We start from the raw sequence: 19,984 nt of genomic DNA on the forward strand, positions 1-19,984 counted from the left end.
TTTCCCAGTGGTTAAAGCAAGCTAATAAACAGGAAAGGCTGAAACACAGATTGTTGCGTACTGTATTTTGTTAGTGGAAATTATTCCAACGTGAAATATTCATAGCGCTAACAAAAATTTTGCATTTCAGCGAACGAATGCAAAAAATTCACTATCATCGCGGATATTTTATTCTTCATGTATATAAAATTACACTCGCGTAAATATTCGTATTCGTCAGGAAATTTTAAGTGGCGTTTTGCGATCTCACAGATCTATATTTCTAATGACGCAGCACGAATAAGTGTACGATATCATTATTGGGAATATAATTAAGCTTCAAGTAACGCCGCATTAAAATCGCATCAACATTACATACAGAGTTCTCTTATATTAGACCGAAGTATTTTTCGGTTCTCGTTTCACGGTTTTTCAAGGGAAAGAATATTTCGGAAGTTTTGACGCAGTAAAAAAACACGACTAAAATTATTCTCGACCTAGTAACGCAGCGAAGCGGCTAATCTCCTTCACGAACGGTATCACAGCGTTTCCATGAAAATGAAAACGTCTTGTAGATGCAGCGACTCGTTTGCAAGTTTCCTTAATTAAATCGAGGTAAATGGACCAGCGTCGATGTGTTGGCAGCTGTTCGAAACCGCAGAAGAAGGTTCCGGTACGCTGATGTCGACAGTGTAATACGTATACACCATTATTCAAAAGTAGAGTCTCAAAAGTCTGAAAATCAAATAAGGCACAGTAGGAAACTTTCACGCGGAGAATGGGATACTGCTTCCGTAGGGAGAATCCTATTTTCCATTACGATTATCACCACGTTCAACGGACATTTGTCAAACGTCAAACTGGCACGGTTTCAGCGTTAGCAAAGCGACAAGAAGCGAACGCTAAGAGGAGAGGCTCGATCAATTAACAATGAAAAGGAGCGCGGCGAGTGGAAAGGCGCGCGAGCCTCGTGCGAACGCGCGCGGATTTCACAATAACTTGTCAACGTAAGCGAGCGTATTAGACGCAGAGTTCTGAATCGATCGTCGTATCTTGCGCAACCGACGGATTGTTTGATACACGCAACGTGTGTGCATAGATCCGGTCAGCACACGTTGCGTTCATTCGATCGGAGTGCGTTGACTTGGCCCCAGGCTCGTGTCTCCACGCTCGAGCGAGCTTCCCACCTCGTTTCTCGCTTTTTCTGCGCGTTCAGTTTTCGGCCGTGCTTTCAATCGCCTCGTGAATTTCCTTGCATCTCGAGTACACCAAAATTCCATTTATCTGATTTCGTCGAGCCCGTAAAGAGAGAACTCGCAAATGGTGAATTTTTCGAGATTTAATTCAAGGGCAGTGTCAGCAATTACACCGCGGAGATAACACTGTGCGCGTACGATTTATTATCAGAGGTCGATAGTGCTCCGGTGTAATGGAACAGACGACTGTATTTGTATACGTTCGTATAGCTACAGCGATTGTGCTGAACTTTCGAATGACGATGGGAATTTTCGTTGACGTAGCGATTTTTGACACGTGGGAATTTTACGCGCCAAGATAACGACTGATGGATGTGCAGATGTGTATGGGTGATAGGGTGGTTCGTGAGACGCCAGTCTATTCATTATATTTCCTACCACGCTTTGGTTTTTACTTTTGCTTGGTGAAGTTTGTACGTTAAGGATAGAGCATCGAATGGCAGACTGAATTCGTGATTTATTAGCTATGTATTCACATTGCACGCTTTTATTCCTGAGCAGAATTTTCTACCTGTACTATCAAGATATTTTGTAGCACAACTTTTTCCTTGGAGATTTTACATACAAAAATGCCAATTCATTTCGACCGAGGAAGAATATGAAACTTAACAAATTATGCTAGATGCGTTTCCCTTATATGATAAGCAAGCAATTCGTACAAATATTTTAATATTAAGATAATATAATAGGAAACTTATAACATTACAATGATATTAATAGGTAAAGCAGTTCATGAATGAAATGGAAGGTATCTATAATTCTGTTAGTTATCTTTCGACGAAAGTAACATTGTGCTTATAATTCTAAACGTTTAACCATCTATCGATTGTGGGAACGTGCGAGTTAGGAAACAGAAAAATTCCCGTGAAATGTGTTACCTCTTCTAAACGTTTCTCTAAAATGTCTAAAAATACCGTCTACGTATATATTTTGAGGAAGTTTGCACAAAGCGAATATGACGTAAACGTTAGTTTCTTCGAAAGACATTTAAACTCGTTTCCACCGGAACAAGTATGCGTAGAAACAACAAAACACCGTTTTACAAACGACTAACCCGTTTCATTCTAGAAATGAAACGGACTCGTATGCAAATTCAACGCGATTGAATATTCTCTGTGCACGCACACGTACAGAAAATCAAAAAAAGAAGAAGCTGAACGTTGCAATCGCCGTGCTAAACAGGTAATTAATTGTTGTTAATAACGTGACCAGTTGCATAGTGGATGCACACAGCGCCCGTTAGACGCGATAAAGAGTATAAATCAAACGTTGCATTCCGGTGTTGCGATTTCTTGCCCATTTTTTTAGGATTAACCGTGAACTCAGTGCCACGAGTTCGGTTGAAAGCGGCGGACATTTACGTAATATACGACTCGGGTTGCTGTAACAGTTCTACTGAATAATCGAGTAACAGTGTCGCTGTTACGTCTGACGGAATTAATGAGTCCTTGATACCATGACGATTTCGTGGGAAGAGAATCTTACACGGTTCATAGAACGTGCAACTTGCTGCGATCCTAGCTTTGATTTTTTATTCAGAGAATATATATTGCACTTGTCAAGAAGAGTACCTGTTCGCTCCTTAATTCTGCTCTTACTATAAAAACATATCCAATATCAGCGGTAAATACTTAATTACACATTGTTTTTTCTGGTATGTGAACTTCTCAGTGGTTACATCGATCAATTCCATGTTGTACGAAGTTTCCAAATTCGTTATCTAGATATATAAATAATATTAAATATTTGAAAAATAAACAATGTATTTTCATGGATTCATTTACTATAAGGAAGTAGCATAGATAACTGCAAATTCCATCTGCTCACTTCTACGTCTTACAAATAATTTTTACAAATTCCTAGATCGTTGTTCTGCATAAACACAAGATTTCGCTCGATTACTTTTCTCCCTTGATAATTTAGATCTCAATCGATCGGTCGGATCAATTATTATTCTTTGTTCTAATACTTACGAATAGTGGATATATCATAATTTGCCTTAATTCTCCTGTAGTCCTCGACAAACAGAAGGATTTTTAATGTTCTAAGAAAACACCTAACGAAACTTCTAATGGCCCGAAACTGAGCCAAGAAACATAGCAGGGTCGGATTGGTTCGTAGCGAATCTTAACGGTTCCTAAACGTTTCTAACGATTTCTTAACAACGACCTCGAGTATATAATTCCACGTTAGAGCCGATGTCAAGCGATTCTCAATCATCCTCGATGCCTTCTCGACCGAACCGTTCGGTGAGGACGGTTCGGCGAGATCGGTACAACAATAATGACGTCCGTGGCAGGCGGTCATTAGCTGCGATCGTTGTAACGATTTCCACGCTTTCGTTAATTTTCGAGCAGAGCCGAGCAGCAACGGGTAAAAAAACGTTAGGCGATCGCTCCGGCGAGAAAGTCCATCGGATACGAGGAAAGAAGTTGTGACGGAAAGACGAGCAGGTCAAGTTCTCTGCGTGCGTTGGCTCGAAACCAGACCGGCTGAATCACGACACTCCATTTATGGATGATGCGCGGATTGGCGTTTAAAATTAATATCGGCCGTCGCTCGAACGTCACAACAATTTCGCCCGTAAGAAGAAAGTCGAGCGGCCGTTGCGCGACGCCCAGGATCCTCTCTGCGATTAGTAACGCTGTAATTAGTCCGCGGGGCCATGCCTAACGAATAAGAGCGAGATCTCGTCGGTTTTCTTGCGAGAGTCCTTCCTTTTCCTCTGGAAAGTTTCCAGAAACGAGTAGACGAGGAAATATTTAAATTGAAATTTTTTTTAAATTGAAACGTCGAAACACAGCGCAACGTATCGACTATAAAAAAAAAAAGCTACCTGAATTCCTCTTCAAAACGGAAATTTAGTCCCTCGAATGCCCCTAAAAGACATTCTGATAAAATGTATGAATAATCGAAAGAATTATGGGAGGTTAGAGTGCAGAAATTATCGGATTCCAAATTATTATTGGAAATGTGTACTCCTAAATTGGCATGAAATTATCGAATGATCTAATACCTATTTACATGTATGGGTATTGTAGAAGTAATTACTTGAAGAAAAATTTTACATCCTTATTTATGTACATCCGTGACCTGGAGACCGTTATTATGTAAAAAATAGAATTTAGTGAAAGAAAAATATTCTAAATAAGGAGGGGCCCATATTATTGTGCCCTTGAATATAAATTATGTTTTGGGTTATAAGGTTCAGGAACAAAGGAACTAATAAATAGATTTCTATTTATGTTCCTTGTAGCCTTTAGCTAGAGCTATAACTTACTTTTGGTAATCCTTTGCTATAAATATATGAACGTGCTCTCTATGGATTCTATTGTATTGTAACACTATGGGAGTAAAGGCCCAGCTCAGCGTACACATATACGTTATACTTATAATTGTACTTTTAATTATAGCTATACCTTTATTGATTTATTCAACCACTCCTCAAGTACAATATGAACAGGTATGAACATTAAAATTTTTTTATTTACATTCTTCTCACACAATTCGAAATTACTTTCCCATTGATTTGCGACCAACATACAGAATAAAGAACGTTCTTCATACTTTTCCCAGCGATGCAAGATAGTAACCGTAGAAGATGGAATATGAGGATAGAGTGGCAACTAAACAGCGATACGCGGTAAGAAGAATCGTTCCCAAAAAGGCGGGTGACCGTTAAGGTCCGCGACCTCTGAAATGAACCTTCGACTCGAATCATGGATATTCTTACGGAGCTTTTGTGACAGCACCGCCGCCAGTATTCGTGACTGTTTTAACGACACCTTAACCAGAGGACAAAAAGGTAGGCCTTGGTTTAAATAACAGTTATTAAGACGCGCATTAACCGTTCTGCAGAACTGTAAACTTACTTAACAGCTTTATCGATTATCTTTCGCATTTCATTTCGTATCTATCGCTCTCGAATCCACTGTTTTTACAGTTGTCCAACAAGCGTACAACGAATCGCATTCAACGCCATCCACACGCCACACGCAAAGTTCAAAGAAACTCGCAACATCATGTACCACTTCAAAGTAATGTGTTAAAAGCGGCAAAAAGCGTGATCGCTCGAACCGTTAAGCGAAAAATGGTACAGTACGAGTTCTACGTTTTATAAATGACATATTTTCTATTCTATTTTTTTATTGTCATATACCTTGTATAGACGATCATACATAAGTATTTAGGCACTTGCAAATTAATATCTAGCAAAAAAATATAGTAAATGTATTTTATATAGCAATTAAGTTAGAAAAATATATAGAATGTATAGTAATAAGCAAATGTTCGTAAAATGTCTGAACTAGTAGTCTTTACGATATCGAATAAATAAAATAATTTTTTCTCTAGGATACTGTCTGTTCAGTTACATTCATAAAAACACAGATGGCAAGAATATTAATCTTTTGACCGAATTACACCAAGTCTTCGAATGCCTATGGATAATAGCGCACGTGCAATTAACATGTCGTTTTTATCAATTCGTTGGGAAGATGATTCGGTCTAACGATTCTTTTAAAACGCGATTTAGCGTAACGGATATGCTAGCTGGGAACTGGTTTTCATTTTTCGCAGGAATTGCTATTGATGCGAATTAGAGGCCGTTATCGACGGTGGACGGTGAAGTGTGACGAAACAGCGTGAAAAAACGGACGCGTAGCGGTCGATCAGCTAATTGGCTGGCTTCGAGCGTAAGAACGCTGCCGATATTTACGCAAACGACTCCATTTTTGGCTATCGATTATTATCAACGGCCGCGTATAAATCGCGAAACGTCGCGTTCGGTTACTCTCGTCATACTTTAACGTCCGCTTAGGAAACTTTCGACTCGTTGTGTCCATACGCCAACAACGTTACCGAGGTGTCAATTCGCTGGAAAATGAAAGAATCACTCAACGACATCGAGCGTTACTGGTGGTTTCTTTTTCGGTTCTACGCCTGGCCGTATTAAAGTAGAGAGAGAGAGAGAGAGAGAGAGAGAGAGAAAAGAGAGAGAGGGAGAGCGAGAGATAGAGAAACCGGTCGAAAAGGTTCCGGCCTTAAATTATCCGGCTTATTGCCTGGAATTTGTTAGTCGTCGTTTTTACCCATTATCTTTCTGTCCGTTGCACGCATGGGCACGATCGATCCGTGGTTGCGTTCGTGGCAGATAACGAATAAATTATGTAGCGAATGGACCAGAGCGGAAACATTTTTCTCCGATTTCCATTCGAGACATGTAAGCGATCATTGTCGTTGAAAACATCGTGCTATTTCTGTTACGAGCGCCCCGCTATGCAGTGGTAAACTTACACACGAGGCAGTTTTTAAATCGACCAAGATTATTGGTCTATAATTAACTTCGCAAGCATCGGTTTCGAAAAACGAGGCAACCTATGTACGAACCAGTTTTGTCTCTATTATCGTCACGGTTAACGTGCAGAGAAAAGCAGCAGCAGCTATGGGCGCTACTAAACTCATAGACAAATGTTATACCAAGTTATCCCGCTGGTAGACGTTTCGCACATTTTAAGTCAACACGTTATCCCAGTCGTAACTATCCCTAACTTGAAAAAGGAACGAAGAAATGAAGGAAAACAACGGCGTCACCTTTTTACGAGAAACCACACCACTACTTAAGATTCATAATCTTCGCTTTCTTGAATGACCGCGCGTTCCGGACAAACAAGAGGCCGCCTGCCTACAAACAGGCACGAACCTAAGAACAAATCTATTCTGGCTGTCGTTGTTTTCAAAAGCGGACAGCCTGCTTCCGTTTATTCTTTCCCCTCATTCACGAGTTTTTCATCCGTTCTATTTTGACCAATGACAAAACGGCTGAGCGAGCAGAATCGCTCGTTCTTTTGCATTCCACGAACGAAGCGCCAGCGTCGCTTTACGTCGACCTTCGATGGCTCCTAGTAAGGTTGTAAGGCAAAAGATAGGCGGAAGGAAAGTAGAGGGAGACCGTAGGTGATCTTACCTCAGCGAGGTGGCATCGGTGAACAATGGGGAACAAGTGTTTTCTTCTACGTTCCACGTGTACCTAGGCTGTAATGTCATGCTATGTTGTGTTTCGCTATCTTTTAACTCGTTCCACCGTACAGCTGAAAAAGAAACGGCGCAAGAGTATCGTTGACAATGAGATTTAAGTCCAAGTTATAGGTATGTCGCGAGCAGAGCTCGATTTTCGTACGCTAGTCGTGCATCTAGTAGTGCAAGGTAGCTCGTGTTTTAATTGTAACGACTTGAGCCGGAAATACAACGGAAAGTTAAACTAAGTTAGACTATGTTGTGCTAAGTTTCAAGATATTCGTGGTGATATGTATACGTAATATATATATGTATGTGTAATACACATAACATGTATATGTATATGTAATGTAGAGCGAACCGTTTTCACTAAAAGGTAAACCGTAGTAGCACAGTTTAATAGTCCCTCGTGCGAATCGGTCACGTGCCATGTTGAATCTCTATGAAAGTGTTCGTGGAGAATAAAATGCAGACGAAAATGGAGCGTTTGAAGAGAGTTTAAAGAAAAACGATAATTTAGTATGTGCGGCACAAGGTTAATACGAGTACAAGTGTTAATATTATAAGGTTAATAGCCACTTTCACGCGTTAGAGACTGACTGTTCGTCTGACGGAAGTTATATACCAGTTTGTCAATGTTCTTTCATTTCCCAGCTTGCATTGCATCGGAGGATTTTTAACAAATGTTGAAAAAACGTCTGGCATTCAGATCGATTCGTAAAAGTGTTTATGCAACATTATTGTAGAAATACGATCCATTTCCGGTCGAGATATTAATTTTATACGAGACTTCTGTAATTGCTATGCCACCGGTGATCGTTTTCTCGTGCGATTATAAAAGCTGGAATTTTCGTGGCGTGGCTGTTATTTTGTTCCGTGATTACCGTCGTTTGACATCCTGGTTCTTTGCCCGTACAGACAAGTTGAGTTACGTAACAGGATTTTCTACCTAGAAGGAAGACGACGAAGATTCTCGAATTTATGCTTCTTCACGGATTTGATAGTGGACGATGGATCGAGATAATTAACGTGATACGATCACGAGTCCATGGTTCGAAGCTCCCAGAAAATTGCCGACGCGACTGTCGTGAAACGTAATTGCTTCGTGTATGTAGGATGAATATTGCGCGAATTTTGCAAAAAGATTAACTATAGCGTCATCAAGCTATCGACATTTGTTCTTTTTCTATGTCGTGCTCTTGACACGATTTCCATGTGTTTGCATATGGATCGAGCAACAGGGTAGCTCGAGTTGTTGAAAAAGAGAATGAAAAAGCGCTCATGGTATCATATGCATATATAGGTAAATTTAGATCAATGCGTCATCCATGATACGAACATTAATAATTGTGACACACAGAAGATAAATTGATCAACTTTTGGAAAGTTTGTTAATTTTAATATCAGGATACGTGATTGGTAGACCGTGGCTGTTCATGCAAATTCAGATTTTTGTGCATTTATTGGGTCAGTGCAAAGGTTCGTGTCCGATTCTAATGGGTGTCACTAAATTATTTCTCTGCAAATCACATCTGTTGTTGCATGTGTAAACTTCATAGCAAAATTCAATTATTACTTCAACTTCCAGCAGACATCTGTGTTCTGACAGTTTCTATATTGTGGAAAAGATTTCGAAAATGAACGGAGAAAGGGTTCATTTGCGTCATGTCATTCTTTAAGAATAGGAACTGATGTAATGGGTGGGAACTGCTGTAAGACACATTCAGGACGTTTACCAAGACCGTGCACCAGCTGGCTCTTCGTACAATAAAAAAAGTTTCTCTGAAACTTCTTCAGTTGAAATTCGATGATCATTTTGCAACGAATTAAACATAACGTCGTCTTCTATAAAAGAAGATCGGACAGAGCGTGGCTCGTCATCTAGTTGGAAATTGCCCGAATTTTGCAAACCATTCTTCTTCATTGTGTGAAGAACTGGTGCATCATCTTGGTAAATGTCCTGAATGTTTTTTACAGCAGTTTCCACTGTTACACCTTCCCGGAACTTTTTCAGCCGCTATGAAGTTTGTATATGCAACAACAAACGTGGCTTGCAGACAAATAATTTAGTGACATCCATCGAAATCGGACATGAACTTTTGCACTGATCCAATAATTAAAAAACTAGGACTTGAGTAGGCAATTTTTTTACTAATTAAATATTATAAAGAGTACTATAGTTTGCCTATTTTTATATGTGTTTGTGTATTACATTAGTCCTGTGCATTGTCGCACCTTCAAATTTCCCACAGATGTACAAAAATACGCAGTCTAATAATCAGTGTTTCGAAGTAAAAATACCGTAAAATATCCATTGTATGTAACGTAAATACCAATGTGCATTTTTACAGCCGCTCTGGATGTTCCGTAGTGTTTTTTAAATTCATTTAAAAGTGAAAAACCATGATAAACTATAATCAAAATTTTAGTAGTAACACGAAAGTATAGCGTCATCATTTTCTCAGTAAAACACAAAGTCTCTGTTAAACAATTAGATACATATCGAATTGAAACATCGGGTTAAAAGTGATTCGAGTACAGTACGTCCTTGATTAGAATGGAATGGCTTCCTGCTTCGGTTTCTCAAGGCTTTTGAAGCAATTACCCTGTTTGTTTGGAAAGTATGTTTTCAGGAAGATATTCGATCGTGGAGCTACTTGTGAAATTCTGGGAAACGCGAGTACTTTCTAATCAGATGTACATTGTTCCAAAAGTATTGAAAGATCACTTTTACAAACAAATCATCGCGTACCACTTACAGTATGGTTGTTTCATCGTTTCCACAAAAGCAATGCACCGATCGTCATAGCATGTAAGACCTTGAATCTACCAGGATACAGGAATGGAACACAAAGGAGTAGACGACGCGTGACGATAAGCCACGCGTGTACTTAACAAATCAGGAGCTCCATAAATGGAAACCAAATGTACGAATGTACGGCGATGAAACGAAGGAAACAAAAGCTGAAACTCATTGTCGAAAACGTAGCCGATTTAACCAACGTATACCATCTATATCTATAAGAAAGTTGCTTCATTATGCAAAGATTTCTCTTAATTACAGACCGCGATAATTTGTAGAAGGCTAATTGGACGTTACGAACATCCAAATATCACGAAACGCAAAGAATTATGTTTTACATGCGAAGAACTTTTTATCGATGCACGATTTATTCATTTAACGTCCAAAGCCATAAATCGTTATCTGAAAATTATGAAACTGATGTATTGATTTTTAAGTTAATGATACCGTGATTAGAACTCCAACTATAAATTATTCGCCGCTTTCATAGAAGAAAACTTGAATACAATCAACTATCAGAATTAGTTTATTAACAGAAAAATTCATTTCTCATAAAAATTAAGTATACAATTATTTTATAAAGCATAATAGAATATTTCAAGACAACGCAAGAAAAAAGTATCGACTATTAATTTCTGAAAAAATACTTGAGCCCTTTTATCTTAAACATAGAAATCTAAACTTTGTTTTATTGAAATAGAAGAACCTTGCCGGAACACATCAAAATATTAATCGCCGACAGAGATTAACGCATTTTTGGAAAAAACGTTTGCAACAATACGACATTTGAAGCTAAAGTGGTAGAGTAAATCTTAAGTACCATCGAAACACCTATAATTGTTTAACGAGCGTATATCTGCTCTCGACCGGGGCCCCTTTTCTCGATGTGATTAGCTCACAGTTTCTCTTTCCGGTCGACCCCTTTCCCGTCGATTTCCTGCAGCACCTGCGTCTGTCCATGCCAAATAAGCCGAATAAGGTCGTCGTGTATACCCATCTGCGTAGCGGACTCTCCGCGTGAGCATTTCCAAACGGGAAAAATGAACTCGAGCGTGAGCGCCTTCTTCGCCAAACGATCGAATGCAATTTCGCTTCGACAGCAGGATCTATCGAAGCCTTGGAGGGAATCCGAGAAATTGCTTCCCCCTTTTCCTTGTCCATTTTGCCAATATATGTACATTGAAACAATCGTTAAACGATATAGCTGATTTGATAGAAAATGTGATATACTTTAAAAATCAGCAGGTGATTTTAGGGTCATTTTGGTTCAGTTAGCCTTTAATATCTTAAAATTCAATTTTCTACTCTGTACACGATAATTGGATTTCATTTTCTATAGAAATTTATTGATTTTACTCCGCTGGCTATTATTCTTCATTCGTGTAATGAAATATGTTTAGGTGAATTAAATCAACAGATAAATTAAATCGTTAAAAATCGTTGCTAAAACTAAACGAAATTTTTTGTAAAAGTTTATGTAAAGAAACTTGTACCGTTAGTTTTGCATAGGTTTATTTCTCATAGATATATTTCTCATATTCTAAATGATATAAACCATTGTTCAGAAGTATTTTCATACTTCTGTGACATTATATAATATTCGTATCTTCTACATTAGGTATTCTATTGTCATATATGTTACAAACAATCCTATAAATCAAATCCAAACTTTGTGCTATTAATTTGTCTCAAATTCTTTTAACGTGCTATAGATCGAAAAAATTGTATGATCGACGAATTAATTATTAATATTTCCCTCTAAGATCACGAATGGTTATCACAATATTTTACTGTGTATATTTTGAATTATTCCTTTACACAAATATAAAATTCCACCTAATTATTCCTCTGACGGTCTTAATCATCAGATGAGTTATCACGTAGTATACAGAATTTACAGGCGTTCTAATACTTCTGAATGAGAATGTACATATAGCTAGATCAGAATACTCTGCCACAATCATCAGTATCGTATGTCCTATTATCGTCCTCTGTAAAATCACCTCGGCAATAGGTCGTTTTTCTGTTAGCCTCGAGCGAAGCACTTCCCTGCAGGAGTAGCCCTGGCAGGAGGCGTTGGTCTTCCGATCAGATTTTCCTGTTCATGCAGGAAAGCTCGATGTAAGCGGTTCCACAACATATTGCACGTTCATCAGCCACTTTCTAAAGTGCACGCGGATGAAGTGGCGCTAATGAAGCTATCTCGCCGAACGAGCGGTCGATGTAAAAGTTAGTTAAACTCGCTCTTACGTCGAGTGAAGCCATGTTAATTAAGAGACGAGGTCACCTACATTGACAGTGAGACGCCCGTGCCGGAGAAATGTTGGGCAGACGTTTGCTTTCCGCTTCCCGGCCGGTGTGGACTCGACCTCGCTGCATCTCTTCGTGCCTCCATGTCCTTTTTCTTCTTCCAACAGGGATTCTTGACGTTTTGCTGGTGCCAGGGAAGTTTGCACGAGTAAATGTCCGTCACTGTTTTCTACCGACGATGCGGAAACAAGAGGAGGACTTTCTAATTTGAATTTCATCGCGCTGCGTTGGGGATCAAACTATTTATATTATTATATTTATATATTCCAATGTTCAGACGTTTACACGTCCATTTATTTCTACCTTGTAAGTTTTACATGGAAACTGTTGCAACAAATCGAATAAACGATCGTCTCTTTCATTTTATTTTTCATAATGAGAGCTCTGTAAGGTTCTTTGCGTTGTAAATTTTATGAAATCTGGAAATGGTACCTTTAGAGATGGAATACGTTGGCATCTCTTCTTTTTGCACATTGAGACGTTTCCATATTTCTAGAGTTTACGATTTTTTCTTAGACGCAGGGTGAATACGCGTTTGCTTTACTTTTGCCACATCAAGATTTTCCTATGACTTCTCTCGGCTTACTTGAAAAGCTTGCGAAATCGGTTAAACTTGTCCTATTTTTCTTATATCAAGACCTTTCTATAGTTTGTTAGTCTGTAAACTTTGACTGAAAAACGTTTAGAAGTTGGATAAACTGTCGTAGCATGTCGATATTAATCGTAACTTGCACGTTCGTGACTTCACATCTGCAATCTTCGCCTATCGAGAATTAAAGTTCCCTCTTACGCAACGGCCTGTCGGATATAAATTTATATGGAGCAGCCGTCTGTTACATATGTATCTACTTTTTTCTCTCTATGCCGTGGAACGCACCTTTCCGCCGCAGTAAATATAAATCAAACGTATCGCGGGATTTTACAACATACCTCGGTCCGAGTTCGATCCAAGGCACGTTTAATAATTGTCCAGAGAATTGCTTCATCTCGAATTCGATCGAGTAAATAAATAAATTTTTCGTACGATGGCGCGATTCCACTATCGCAAACGAGAGTCGAGCGATATTTTATCGTTCAGTTACGCCGGATATATTAGCCAGAACGATCATTACGTTTTTGGTATGATACAGTGAAACGCGGCACAGAGGTCCCATTTTCAAAATGCGATTACGAAAATCGCGTGTTCGCGTAAAAGTGAGAGTTCGGGTAGTGATATAATCCGACCTTATCGTTTCGTCGTTCCGTCGTTACGAGAAGTCGTTACGTTTACATTGTGAAAAAAAGAAAAAGAAAAAAAAAAAGAGAAAAAGAGGAGACATAAAAGGAACACCTAAGATTACGTGTTTCCTGGCCAACGCAGTGCTCGCGAGTTACGTCTTAATTACGCGCGAGAGAGTTTCGTTGTTAATCGCCGAAGAACCAGCGACAGACGAATGTGTATTTTATCGTCAGAGGGCATCGCACTCCGGCGACAGGAACCTCTTCTGGCTATCCTGCGTGACCTGGGGCTGAGTCGCGCGGTTTCCTCTCGTCTGTCCTCTTCGTTCGCTCTGTATTGTTGGAGGAATCACGTATTTTCACAGTGAAGAAACTCGTTGTGTTATGTCACGCTGAATATTCCTAAAGGCGCATTTAGATCAAGCAAGCGAATGTTCGTTCTTCCCTCATTTTAGTAAAATTGAAGAGTAAACGAACATTCTTTAGACTTTTGACGATTGCTTGCCGAACCGAACATCGGATGCTCTAAGAATTCTCTGAAAATAATGCAAAAAGGTTCGATTATTGTAAGAGGTAATGAGTTTACAAACAGATGATCCATTCAAGCGAAAGGGGCACAAGTTTACAACAAACCTCGTCTTTTTTTTTTTCTTTTCTTAATTTGAAACCTATATTTTCCCAATAAATACGATATAGATACAAGGGCCATCTTTTTACCCCTGCAAACTCTGTAACTACAAAATTCATGAAGATAAGTAATATATATCTTCTAAGACATTGAGTTATCAGGTAGTCATGAACCTGAATTGAATGGAACCTAGAACTTTATAAAAGGTGCCACGTGACCAATTTATCTTCTAAGAAGTCCATATTACTCAGACACCCGACAGTGCTATCGACTCGCTCAAAGATTCTCATGGAAACTCCAAGTTGCAAGTGCACTTTCATAAACATCTCATGGTACGAAGCTGAGACAAAAGCAGCGAATATTCCCACAGTCAAACCAATCTACCAGCAGTCGCGTCTCGATCGTTCTCTACCGAAAGCAGGCAAGTTCGGTTTGAACGGATAGTTGGAAGGTTTGCCAAGCATTCGCTCGTTCTTCCCACCCAGGCTAGGGTCCCTAGGCCGATCTAACGGACGTCGTTGGCACGGTGACAGTGTAGCCGACGGTGAACACACGGGTCACGCCTGCAAGGGCCACGGGATAATGTCAAACGGCCGTAAATTACGGCCGAGGCGAATCCTCACCGCTACATAACGTGGGAGTCAGAACGTAAGTCAGGACATAATCGTGTGAGGGATAACTTGCCCGGACTTTCCCCTCGTTTATTATTTTCTCAGTTAAACGGGCCGTGCTCCGCGAACCGCCGCTGTCACCTGGACGAAAGGTCGACGCTTCTACCTTTATCGATTGGTCGATATCGTTAGCGCGCGATCCTCTGTCATTCTTCGTCGCTTTCGTGATAGTCAGTCGCATATCTTGGTGATTAGCGTTGAATAAAATCGTCGATGATACGTGAATCGTATTGTATTTGGAGAGTAAGGAGGAAGAAGGGGAGGAGCCACGTCTTGCACTTTTTACGGAGCAGTTTTTAAATTCGATAGGTTGTCAGTTATATTTAGTAACACGAGTCATGTTATGAAAATTCCTGTTATAATTCCAAGAGTCCTGTTATTTCATTTCCTCCACTTGCTTTATAACTAAAAATATTGCTCGACGAAAGAGAAAAATATCGAAACATTGATATTAAATTAGATATTATAAAATATTATTTCTTCTAATTTCGTGATTATTTCAGTTTAATTCTTTAGGACAGATCGAGAAACTTGAAACATCAGAGAAAAGCATAGTACGCTATGAAAAAGAACAATAGGAGGCGGAAGAGCCACGAATACATCATCCAGTAAACATCGTGAAAGTTTGAAATCTAAAATTTTCCATAGCGTTTAAGATTTTTGTTCCAAGGTTCGAACATACAAGTATTAGGTTGTCCGAAAAGTTTCTTTCGTTTTATGAGGAAATAATAGACGTCCAACGTTTTTTGTTTTATATTACTTTGTCAAATTACGTACGATCCATTTTGTTCTGTTGAGATAAACACCGCGATATTTCACAGACTTGGTTTCACGTTTATATGAAGGTATATTGTTGTAAGAAACACGTTTGTGAAAGAAAGACGCTTTCCGAGCAACCTAGCACCAACGTGTATGTTCTCCGCTGGCATTTAAATGGTCAATGAAATCGACTGTATGAATGGCCGTTGTGCACATGCCGGACTATGACTTAACCGTAGTTGCTGGTTAAAAGTACGGAGAGGAGACTAAAAAAACAAGATTCTATCTCAATTGCCGCAAAGACGCTGGCAAAGAAATGCCCAACTGTTAGACCCCGATTGACCGATCTATGCGAGCCAACGAGCCGTACGCTATTACATCCGGGCAAAAAGAGCTACCTTACGGAACTTACAGCCGCTTCGACACCTCGAAGAAACGGCTGCACTGCCGTTGGATTGCGCAAACCAAATTGCAAACCAAGCTGTTTAATTTATAAGCGGATTTCTTCCTTGTTAAATGTTTCACGTGGCGAAAACCATGAAAGATTTTATGCAGCTTCTTCTTTCTTTCTTCCTTTCTTTTTCTATTTTGACGTGACTTATTGGTTAGCTGCAAGACTCTCTTTTCCTGATGCGAGGTCGCCGCTTTGAAATTCCTCCCGTTTCAGCGAGCTCATTTATTTGCCAGCGGGATTCCGATTGTTATACGTGAGCCGACTGAACGTCAATCGAGACAGCATCGTTATGTATCAGTTAATCGAGATTCCTGCGTACATCATAAGAAGTAGGTACAGCCGCCTGTTAATTCAGATCGGTAGCCAGTACCTGCAGGCGTGTTTTACCGTGGTTCCATTACGATTCCCGCATTGACGAAAGGGTAATTAGTTGAAAACCTTGGGTGCTTGAAAAAGTTTAGGTTCAATGGAATTGGTGTCATTTAAATGACTACCCTATTGTGTAATTAGATTAATATTGTTAGAGGTATTTTACAAGTCACAGGTTATTAGATCGATGCATACAAAATGTTGTTTCTCGAACAACTAACTACTTATTAATGGGGTTAACACTACTCATTAAGTGGGCGATATTAAAAGACAAGATATTTGCTATGAATTACATACATCCAACCTTATACGTTAAAAATATTTATAAATATTTGTATCTATAAAAATATGAAAAATTCTTATTATATACATTGCAGAAAAGGATAGAAATAAAGTTTGAATGTCTTCATTTTAGAAATAAAGTAACAATACAGTTATTTCAATTTATGAATAAACATTTCCCTATTTATACGCTCTCTGCTCTATATTTCAATTCCTATTAATATTCTCAAAAGGAAAGCAAAATTCACACTGAGGAAAGCAAAATTCAACCATCGAACCACGCTCTATATCATTTATCTCTTGCCCAGCAAAAAGAAGTAATCCGATAAAAATCTGGAAAGAAGTCCATCGAGCCACCAACGCATCGTTTGATCTCGGAGAAGATTCCAGCGAGCGTGAAACGGCGTGCAAAGAGGAAGGAGACGAGTTCACGGTTTGCAGGTTCGACGTTAGCGTCGACCAGCAGCGAAACTGGAGATCCGCCTGTGTGGAAACGGGCAACCGGGCACGTATGCCATTTCGTATCTGGATGCACGATCTGCGTAGCGGCCGAAGAGCCTGGCGACGGCGGCGCGGCGATGAAGTTACACACGTGTGGGATGCCACGAGGGCCTATACGAGCAGGCATGTACTGTTCGTCGTTCAGAAGAAGGCACTTGCAAGGAATGTTGATCTGATTGGTTATTTCTCATAGGTCCAATGCAATCGTAAAAATAAACACGTGTATTGTTCAAAAGATTCGCATCAACAGTCAGTCACACGGCCAGCAATGAAGGTAAAGAAATGACAAACACAAATAATTAAATTACCTTCTTGTGGAAATATCGCCTTAGTGATTAATAAAGTTGGTTATTACAATTTGAACGGGTTTCTCAATTTTATCGGAAGGATGATATTGGAAATTTTGAATGATGCTAATTCGATTTAATTAGGAACTATACAAATAAGATCGTATAGCATGGTGTATTATCGTAATGGGTGAAGGAGAAAAGTATTCCTCTCGACCCTGTGTCGTCGTCTCAGATACCATCTTCTAAACGAGGAATAGTACTTGTCTGGTGGAAAATATGCTAGAGCATAATCGCAAAACGACATTAACCAGCGCCGCATTCCACGGAGGGCGACGGGCCCAATTCTTGGTACAACGCCGCTGGTACCTGAAATGCATTCCACCGAGGACGTCGGGTTCCAGCCGCGTATACGTCAGCAGAGAGTCGGAAAAAATACGGGAAGGGCGTGTGCACAGGATCGAGGAACGCGGCCGTGCCAGTGCTCGTGCCTTGCAAAACTATCTATCTCGCGTGGAACATCGGTCGATAGTATATTTTGAAAAAGGAATCTAGTCAAAAATTTGTGTCTAGAGTTTAGGTTTTTTGTGGATTTTAAAAACATTTAACAATATCAGAATTGTCATATCTGTGATTCTTCTTATTTTAACATTTCTTTTTACATCTCTCTATCTTACGTTTAAGGATATTCTATTATTAAAAAATTGAGGATCTTGTCGTATCGTATGACGGACTTTTAGTTTTCTATTTGAAATTCTACGCATCTTAAACTTCGTGGAATTTATCTTACATACGTATCATGGCGAAGGAATATTGGTATTGAATATTTGTTATTCTTGGAATATCATTCTTGGATACAGTTTCCACGTGACAGAGACTCTACCGGTTTTCCCCGGAGGACCATGGAATCTCTGCAATGCACAGCTTTTCGCTTTTATTCCATTTCCATTCGTCGTTATAAATTCCATATATACGTCAATGCCACTCAGTTTCATTTTAATCGTGACGGTTTTACAATTCAATCGTGTTAATCGACACTTCTGTTTTTAACGTTGTCAGAAAATGGTCAATTTGCACGTCGGATACACCGCACGCGTAACGAGCACCGATTTCCCGTAGAAGGAGGCGGTCGGTTTAATTATCGTTCTCGTCACGTTGTTACCTGACGTAACACCTGACAATACTTCTTTGTATGCGCCGCTAATGCGATGCAAATCGAGAAATAGTTAGTTGTCGGCTATTAGAAGCAGCACATGATCGTGACGATCAACGAGACTACTAAATGACTGGAAAAAATTCCTCTGTCATTACTTTTTAACAACGTAGGAAATAACCAATAAGATTTAACTTATGTTTCATTCTATAATTCACGATTAACATTTTCGCTATCACTGGAATATCTGTTGCACCGATTGAATTATTGTACGTATTTGTTATATATTAGACATTATTATACATATTAATATATTAGATCCTAATTCCAAATAATATTGTTAGCGTGTCTGTTGCGTTTTTAAATCTATGAATTTCGATATAAAGATTTCAGAAGAGGAACAAGACAGGGAACACTATATTAAAATAACACTTTTGTTTTTTCGACCAGTCGCGGAGAGACGCGATTGCGAGGTAGCGCGTCAACGGGAGTCGTAAATTCCCGTTACGATTAGATAATCGACGCCACGAACTGATCGATCCCGTATTTCGATTAGGATAATAGAGGTGGTTTAATTAATAGAACGCTTGATTAACAGTTCAAAGATAGTATATATTCCCAACAACTTTGTAAAAAAGATAGTTACGCTGGTGCGTATGGTATAAGTTAAATAGGTGAATGATCTAAGGTTGTAAAGCTGTTGACTGTTCTAAAGATGATGAACCAGTCTAGAAATGTTGGCTGATCTGTAGTCGTAGATCCAGTGAAGTCCAGTGACGATGCTGTTGCAAAGGGAAACTCTTACTCGGTGGTGATCGGCCCACCACTGGTCGCTCGCGGGTGGAATCCCGGGAACATGAGAAAACCCACGTTTGTCCAATTTTCACCTGATGGAGCAATAACCATAAGGAACCCTTGAATCGAAGATGTTTTATGCCACTTACTGGTCTTAACGTAAAATAAAAAAAACCTCGTTTTATGACCGTTCCTTAGGAATATTGCGACCAGTTTAATTCTATGCGCGCAGCTGGTGGACGCCTCAAACATAAAGCGTCATCGGACGTAATAACTGTTATTTAAAATAAATATTTTTCTGGCTCCAAAAATATGAGCGATAGCCATATTTTAGTAGCAGCGAATGCGTTAAGCAAATCTAGACCACCTATTCTACAGATAATTGTGACTATTTATCGTTTATGAATTACGAAGGCGAAGGACGTTTAAGATTGGCAATTTAAGCGACGAGCATAAATTAAGACAACTTGAACTCGTGGTTAGATTACGCACCTTAAGGGTAGG

At 39.4% G+C, this 19,984-nt stretch overlaps 2 long non-coding RNA genes across 2 annotated transcripts in view; both read left to right on the forward strand.

The window, feature by feature from the left end:
* LOC138185022 (uncharacterized) overlaps positions 1 to 19,984 on the forward strand; it is a 228,006-nt gene that overhangs the window by 125,112 nt on the left and 82,910 nt on the right. The gene's annotated exons all lie outside the window — the stretch shown is intronic.
* LOC138185021 (uncharacterized) lies at positions 2,403 to 9,616 on the forward strand. Its single transcript, XR_011174493.1, has 5 exons — positions 2,403 to 2,417; positions 2,544 to 4,698; positions 4,812 to 5,040; positions 5,179 to 9,531; positions 9,602 to 9,616. It is a non-coding gene; the product is annotated as an uncharacterized LOC138185021 (long non-coding RNA).

This window comes from Bombus flavifrons, chromosome 11 (genome assembly GCF_040668555.2).
Source record: "Bombus flavifrons isolate JBK064 chromosome 11, iyBomFlav1_principal, whole genome shotgun sequence".
NCBI lineage: Eukaryota > Metazoa > Arthropoda > Insecta > Hymenoptera > Apidae > Bombus > Bombus flavifrons.